Source organism: Miniopterus schreibersii (genome assembly GCF_964146895.1).
Source record: "Miniopterus schreibersii genome assembly, chromosome: 3".
Taxonomy (NCBI): Eukaryota; Metazoa; Chordata; class Mammalia; order Chiroptera; family Miniopteridae; genus Miniopterus; species Miniopterus schreibersii.
The window spans coordinates 69,152,950-69,161,454 of NC_138103.1; the positions used below are offsets into that span (position 1 = coordinate 69,152,950).

Below are 8,505 nucleotides of genomic sequence, written 5' to 3' on the forward strand. Positions count from 1 at the left end.
TTTTCTTCCATTGCTCCAGCCCCTTTGAACACTCCTTCCTTCTTGGTGGTCATCACTCTTATTATTTTGTTTGAAATACCTAGAGCATGTTCTAGTTTCCTGGACCCTTGTTGATACAATCACAAAGGACCTGTGGTAGAAATTCTACCAGATAGGCTCAAGAGACTTGAGATTTAGTCCCGAGTCGGCCTCTAAATCACTTGTGAATCACAGTTTGGTGCCTCAGTTTTGCTATCTATGTAATGGAATCTTTGATCTTTACAGTTTTCCCTCCCCCAACCCCCAACTAGAACCTTCTATAATACTGGGTTTGCAAGAATTAGTTGAATATTTATAAGAGGTACAACTTTTCCCTTCTCCCATGTAACAGTGTTTAGAATCTGCTTTAAAGGCCTTGATTGCATTACATAAAGGCCTTGACTGTAGCTGTTCTAACCAGATGAAACATGAACACACCCTTTTCTATGAACAGGGAAAACTACATAATTTGAGGGGCCCAGTGCAAAATGAAAATGCAGGGCCCTTGTTGAAAAAGCAGAAAAAAGTGCTATTAAAAATATTACAGACAAAGCTTTCCCTTTAAAAATGTCTTAATACTTATAAAATACAACCAAGGTAATAGTAATGTGAGTAACAATATAACTTACAAAGTGCAAAAAAATATTTTGGTGTCATAATTTTATATAATACAGTAGTTATTAACATGATATCTTGATTAATCATAATTTTGTGACTTGTTTTTCTGAAAATTTATTTAGTAGGCCATTAAATAAATGTATACTTTTAGCAATCTTATTTTCAATTGATACAATTGAAAGAGACATTAGTTGCTCTTGGAAAAATGGAAGATTGCACATAATTTTTTATAATTTTTAATTTTGACTAGAATCTTTCTGCTGATGCAGTTGTTATTGAAGCAGTTAAGTATTTTATAGGCTGTGACAACATTTGGGATACATTTCTGATAAGTTATTCTAGAGCTGATGATTCTCATGGAACAATTTTTCTAAAAAATATTTTGTTCTTCATACAAATCAGTTTTGTGTAAGTCAAAATTTAATTTTAAATGTAAATTTATACACTGGCATTTTAATGCTTTTTCTGACATTTCCTGTAACTTATGGAGGTTGTACAAGAAACCAAATGTGGCTTCATGATTTGTATAAAATTCAAAACGCCAGTTTATGCATCCTGTCAATGCATCATCAACTACAAGGAAAAATAATAATTTTAAAATTATCTTCCTCATTAATAACTGATTCATCTGAAGCTTCATATGAAAGCAGTGTAATTTTCTGTCAAATGCCATGATCTTTAAATTTATTTTCTATTTCTAAGTCTGTGGATACGTATTTTGCAATGTTGAAGCAGTTTTCCAAACCTGGGATGTTAAACTCTTTAAGGGGTTATGCTGACTCCCTGACACACTCTCTTGCAGTGTCCATGTGTACACTTTTGTATTGTAATAACTTACTGAAAACATGTGCTGTCATCTAGGCTTTGTTATTTCATTTATAGAGCATAGGCAGAGTTGATTTGGTATAATTCTTAAGGACCCTGGGATTTTCAGAATGGTGTTGGCTTCCACTTAAAGTCACTAGCTGCGTTAGCCCTTAACTAGAGAGTCTGCCTATCCTTTGAATCTTTGAAACCAGGCATTGACTTCTCTTTAGCTATAAAGTTCTTGATGACATCTTCTTCTAGTATAAAGCTCTTTTGTCTACATTGAAAAATCTTCTGTTTAGTGTGGCCACCTTCATTTATTATCTTTGCTAGATCTTCTGGATAACTTGCTACAACTCTCAGCACTTGCAGCTTCACATTGCATTTTTATGCTATGGGTACAGCTTCTTCCTTCAGTCTCATGAAACAACCTTTGTTAGCTTCAAACTTTTCCTCTGCAGGATCCTCACCTCTCTCAGCCTTCATAGAAGTGAAGAGAGTTAGGGCTTTACTCTGGATTAGCCTTATGCTTAAGGGAATGTTGTGGCTGGTTCGATCGTTTTTGTGTGTGTGTGTGTGTGTGTGTGTGTGTGTTTTTACGGATAGTCATCACCATATTTATTTTTAAAAAGCTTAACATCCATTTATCTGTAGCAAAGCAGTAGGCAGAATTTTCTCCCTTAGAAACTTTCCTACCAAATCGGAGTTAACTTAATCTCACTTTAAAGTGCAGCAAAGGCTATGCCAGACTTGTGTTTGCTGACACGGGAAAGAGCAGCACTGCCCAGAACTGCCTAGAGGCGCCGCAGAACTGGCTCTGCCCGACAGCCACAGCAAGGGCTCCGGTCTCCACGCAGGAGGGTCCCTGCCAAGTCTGGCTTTTCTTTGTGCCCAGATCTCAAATGGATCGCAGGTCCCCTCACTGACAAGGCTGGAGCACACACGGCACCAGCTGTCAGAGGGCCAGACCAGCCAGTGAGCGCCTCTACACCCCGACTGGTCCATGCTCATGCTGACCATGGTCAAGGAATCAAGAAGCCTTGGTTTGGGAGCACAAACATTATCTACCTTGCAAGCAATGATCAAGTTCTTGTCGAGACTAAATGATGCAAAAATAGGTGCTGAGCGTCCCCCCCCCCCCCCCCACTGCTGAGGTGACTCAGTCTACGTCTCAGTTAAAGCGCTACCCGCTGGCTTCTTTGCAGGGATAAGCTCTGCACTAATGTTCCTCGAAAACCAATTATGTTCCCAGTTCTAGCCTCAGTTTAAGAGGTAAAAAAAACCCAAATCTTTCCTATGTCAGAGCCAGGGTAATAGTAAGTGGATGCAAGACATCCACTATTCACAGTCACTAGAAGAGAAAGCTCTAGAACCCAGTGGGTGTGAGCACATTCAAGTCACGGGGTTTGAGATTATGGGTCCGTGACGGTTGTTTCTTCCCTTCCATCACTGGGATGTCCATCTTGGGCGGCTTGAAGGTTGCTGGGTCTTCGGCCATTCGGGTGGCCTGCATGCGGATCAGTTCCATTGGCGATGGCTTCTGGGCTCCTCTGTAGGGCTGGGTGGCAAAACCTCCCGAATCTGACTTCAGGAGGGATCTTGGTCCAAAGGGGCTCCATTTATCTGCTGAGTTCCTGTCTTTATCCCCACTTCCAGAATCCATGGTGCTAAGATTTGGGCCAGGTAAGGCTGTGGAAGAGCCTGAAGAGAACCAGCCTCTAGGTTTCTGCTTCGGGGAAGAGTGGGGGGTGCTTCTGGGGGTCGACTGGGCCGAGGGCGGCTGCTTCTCTTCCCTCGTTACCTCTCCACTCTGTAGTTTTAGTGTGTGGAGTGCTTCTGCCACGTGAAGGTACTTGGTCTCCTCGGTGGTCAGGCCCTTGTGAGGTGTGTAGCCAGCATCTCTCAGCCCTGCCTGCTGCTCAAAACGCTGAATGCTCTCCTGGGTCTGTTTTGTGATCAGAGAACTCATGATGACACGGGTGGCTTTAGCCTTCACCACAGGGACCTTGTCCATATTGTCAATGGCCGATGACAGGGTCATGGCAGGGGAGGAGACGCTGGCCTCTCCTTCCTCCACCTTGGCGAGGTGCTGATACTTGCGATCTGGAATCACTGGCTTCCAGGGGATGCTGCCCAAGTCCGATGGAGGAGGAGTCATGGGCGTAGGGTCCTCCAGGGCATCATCATAGCTGAATGCCCGGCGGTACATCCCGATGGGCAGGGACATCTCGCCCAGAGGCCCACTAGGCTCAAGAGCAGGCACTTCTGATTGTCTCGAAGCCATTGAAAGACTGGATCCAGGTACTTTTTCTATGTAGATTTCAGGGCTGAGTCCCTGCCACCGGAGTGAAACGATGTGATGTTTACGCTAATAGACAGAAGTTAATGAGGAACATTGTCCAGCTGCTGCAGATTAGCTAAGTTGCTTAGGAAGAGCCCGTCCATCCCAGAGGATCTGTTTGGCCGCCACGGAGCTGCCCACAACCCGAGCTCCCGCACTAAACAGGCCCCGAGGACCCACGTCTCTCTACAGGTTGTGGCGCAGTCGGGACCCAAGTCATGGTGCGAGCGGTGTCGTATCCATCGAGACCCAAAGGACTCGGTAACCAACCAGGGAGCGTCGGCTGGTTCAATCGTTTTGTATCTTTACCACTAAAACTTTTTCCATATCATTTGTGTGTTCACTGGAGTAGCACTTTTACTTTCTTTCAAGACTTTCCTTTGTATTCACAATTTGGTTATCTGGCACAAGAGGCCTAGCTTTCCTCCTAACTTGGCTTTTGTCATGCCTCCCTCACTAAGCTTAATCATTTCTAGGTTTTTGATTTAAAGTGAGAGACCTGTGAGTCTTCCTATTACCTGAAGTCTTAGATGCCACTGTAGGGTTATTAATTGACCTAATTTCAATACTGTTGCATTCCCAGCTAATAGGGAGGCCTGAAGAGAGGGAGACAGGGCGGATGGCTAGTTGGTGGATGAGTCAGAACACACATAACATTTATTATGTTCACCATCTTATATGTTTGTGGTTTGTGGCACCCTAAAATAATTATAATGATAACATCAAAAATCACTGATCATAGATCACCATAACAAATACAATAATAATGAAAAAGTTTGAAATATTGTGAGAATTACCAAAATGTGACAGAGATACATAGTGAGCAAATGCTGTTGGAAAAATGGCACCAATAGACTTGCTTGCAAGGTTGCCACAAATGTTCAATTTGTAAGAAGTGCAATATTGTGAAGCACAATAAAGTGAGGTATGCCTGCACTTTGTAGGGTGCTGTGAGGCGTACAGATGTGCAAAAGATGTGGTCCTTCCCTTTAGGGTTTTTAAAACCAATGAGGTAAGCCAGTCAGAGAAAGACAAATACCATATGATTTCACTTATGTATGAAATCTAATGAACAAAATAGAAACGGAGTCATAGACACAGAAAACAGACTGACAGCTGTCAGGGGTGGGGGTGTTGGAGGGCTGGGCGAGAAAGATGAAGAGATTAAGCAAAAAACCCCCCAAAACCAATCACCAACAACTCATAGACACAGACAACAGCATGGTGATTACCAGAGGGAAAGGGGGGTGGGGGAGATAGGAGAGGGTAAGGGGGGAAAAATGGTGATGGAAGGAAACTTGACTTGGGGTGGTGAACACACAATGCAATATACAGATGATGTGTTACAGACTTTTACACTTGACACCTATATAATTTTATTAACCAATGTCACCCCAATACGTTTAATACTTTAAAAATTAAAAAAAGAAAAACCAATGAGGAGAAGTGAAAAGAGACAGATCTAAAAAATATAATTGTGGCAAATAAGTACTAGAATGGAAATAAAGCCAAAGGGTCATGGAAACCCAACAGAGGAAAAGTTGGTTTTGAGTTAAGGGATATGAAGGAATGTTTCAGCTCTAAACTTCCATGGTTTCCTGTTTTATTAGATGGCTCTTGGGTAAACATTCAATGGATGGAGAGGCAAGGAGAAAGGTCATCCCAGGAAGAAAGGGACAGGTGACCAGTGAGAGTGTAGGTGTATTTGTGGGACTCATTTGCTAATGGCTTTTCTCATGTGAATCAGTTTTAAAACCAGGACTTGGACCATTTAGAAATGTTTGATGTTATGGCAAAACCAACCAGTATGGTCTAAGTAGAACATCTTTAAATAAGCAGAACATATTTTCTCTCATAGAGTTGCAGTATCTAGTGTTAACAATCATTTATTTTTGGAAAAACAGGTCCTGTCTGTGAAAAGGGAAAAAATAGCCCTCTTTAAAGATTCTGTTATTTCACAAAAATCTCGGTTGTTGTTTTCACAGCCCTAAAATTGGAATTGTTGGGTGAAACGGGGAAAAAATTGTTCTCAATTGTTCTCAATGGTTATAAGGCACCATCCATTATAGTGCTGCTTTTATTTTTGCTGTGCGACTTGTCAGGTTTGGGAGGGAATGAAATATGTTCTTAGATACTATAGTAAGAGAAAGATATTACTGAATTTCATTGAACTTAAGATGCCATTGACTGTAGGATGTACTGTTATTTTATGTACAATTAAGAAAGAAAAAAAAACCACCCTCCCTGTTGATTAAACTGTGATACAATGTAAGATTCATTCCAGTTTCAGAGATGTTAAAAGAGAATGTGCATTTTAGAATTGATGGTATGTGGCATGTGTTGAGTGCCTCCTGTATTCTAGGTTCTTATAAACACCTAGTGACAGGGGAAGCCCTGTTCCCATTTTGCAGGTGAGGAAAGGGAAACAAAGTGAAGCTAAAGACGCTGGTGCCCAGCCGGGCGTGGCTCAGAGGTTGAGCATCGACCTAGGATCCAGGCGATCAGGGTTCGATCAGGGTTCGATTCCCGGTCAGGGCACATGCCCGGGTTGCAGGCTCCATCCCCAGTCAGGGGCGTGCTGGAGGCAGCCGATCAATGACTTTCTCATCATTGACGTTTCTATCTCTCTCTCCCTCTCCTTTCCTCTCTCTGAAATCAATAAAGATATATTTTAAAAATAAATAAATAAAGACGCTGGCTAAAGATCAAAGAACGAGTGAGGGGAACAAGTTCCTCATACCTTCCTCTTTGCAAACTTCTGACCTGAATCTGTGTCTCTCCAGTCAAGCCATGTCTTGACAAATTGTAACCCTCCGGGGTATTTGCAGCAGGTGGCCTGTTTTCAGCTTGGGTACTTTTCATTTACAGAAAACCCTTATAGGGCCTTCCGGCGAGGTGAAGCCTCATCCTGCCCAAACTCAGACAGGCTTGGCCGTGAGGCACATGGAGGCTTCAGAGCCTGGGGAGGGGTAAGGAAGGGCACAGTTGGCCTGGAACTAAAAAAGTTAGCTATTGGTCACATGCATCATCCAAAGGCTGAAGCAAGTAATTCAGAACTGACATAGTCAGGAGTCCTGCTCAGGTAGTCTCAGTGCTAGGACTTTACAAATAATAAGGTTTATTCAGTGCTGACACTGTGACAAACAGTGGGTTAGGTGCTTCACATGGCTTATCTCATTCAGTACTATGTATCCCTGTTTTTCAGGTGAGGAAACTCGAAAAGTTACTTGATTTGCCTCAAGTCCCACAGCTAGGCATTGGCGGAATCAAGATTTAAACCCCCATGATCTGCCTCAGAACCCATGCACAGAGGAATTAGAATGTACTCATTTTATTTTTCCATTTGTTCACTTAAAAGAAAAAACACTTGTGAGTTTCTTTCAGATACTATCTTTTTTATCTCTGTATGCCTATCTTTTAGCATAGTTCTGGGTGCATATTAAATGTTTGGCAAATGCTTATGGAAAGGATGATTGAATGACAGAACCTAAGGAGCAAAAATTTAAGAAAACACACTGAAGATGATCTTACAGTTTATGAACAAATAAAGTGACGTGCTCAGTTCTGCTCTTGGCACATAATAATCACCTGCTAAATGTTAGCTATTGTTATCACTATTGGAAATAAAAATACATTTAAAAGAACCGTTGTCTTTGCATAGGAATGCATCATATACCTTAATTTTTTCCAAGATTCCCTTTGCATATTTCTATACAATTTATTTATTTATTTATTTTTTATTTTTTATTAATCCTCACCCAAGGATATGTTTTTATTGATTTTTAGAGAGAGAGGAAGGGAGAGAGAGAAGGAGAGAGAGAAACATTGATGTGAGAGAGAAACATGGATTGGTTGCCTCCTGTATGCACCCCAACCAGGGATTGAACCCGCAATCTGGGTATGTGCCCTGACCAGGAATCAAACCCCTGACCCTTCAGTGCCTGGGGCGACGCTCCAACCAACTGAGCCACGCTGACCAGGGCTATAAAATTTTAGAGAGAGAAGTGAGCATTTAGCTTCTATGCAGTATTTTGAATATGTAGGAGTTAAATATCATTTTTGATAGTTTTCCCTTGAAATGTGAGAGATGTTTGCTTGAAAAGTGAATATAGTTAAGTAGAAAAGAGGGCTGCTTGCTGCAAGTTCAATTTAAGCAGCCTGCAGTGTAACAGTGTGAGAATACAGATGACATTTAATGTGAAAGAGTTTCTTATCATCTGCTTCCAGCCACCACAGCCTGAGCACAAAAGCAACAGCCAGATTAGAGGAATATTGTGATTTTAGTATACTAATACAAAGCTCAAGTTTTCTCATTTTTGGCTTCACAGTCAACCTATTCCCATTACTCTTGCTACAAAAGTATCTAAATTGATTTCACTTAAAAATTTTGTAAATAGAATATTGTACTGTGGTGCCAGTTTATTTATGGCATTGGAATATCCTGATGTGGATGTCTTTGAGGAGTTAGGTAGGCCAAATGCATTATCATTGTTATTATTATTGTTTATCCTTGAATCATTTTTGATAGAACCCGCTAGCGGCATATCCCAATATCCTTTCTCTTTCCTCCTCAGTAACATAACCCGGCATTTATATGGGGACAATATGCCCAGCTGAATGAAGGTCTTAGTCTCCCTGCAACTAGGTGTGAGTGTGATTATGCGATGAAATTCTGCTCAGTGGTATGTTAGTGGGAGTGTTGTCTGTTATTTCTAGAAAAT

At 41.6% G+C, this 8,505-nt stretch overlaps 1 pseudogene across 1 annotated transcript; it reads right to left on the bottom strand.

Moving 5' to 3' along the window:
- Positions 1-2,789: 2,789 nt before the first annotated feature.
- LOC308554402 (putative monooxygenase p33MONOX pseudogene) lies at positions 2,790-4,040 on the bottom strand (annotated as a pseudogene). The gene has a single exon. The product of its transcript is annotated as a putative monooxygenase p33MONOX pseudogene (transcript).
- Positions 4,041-8,505: the final 4,465 nt, after the last annotated feature.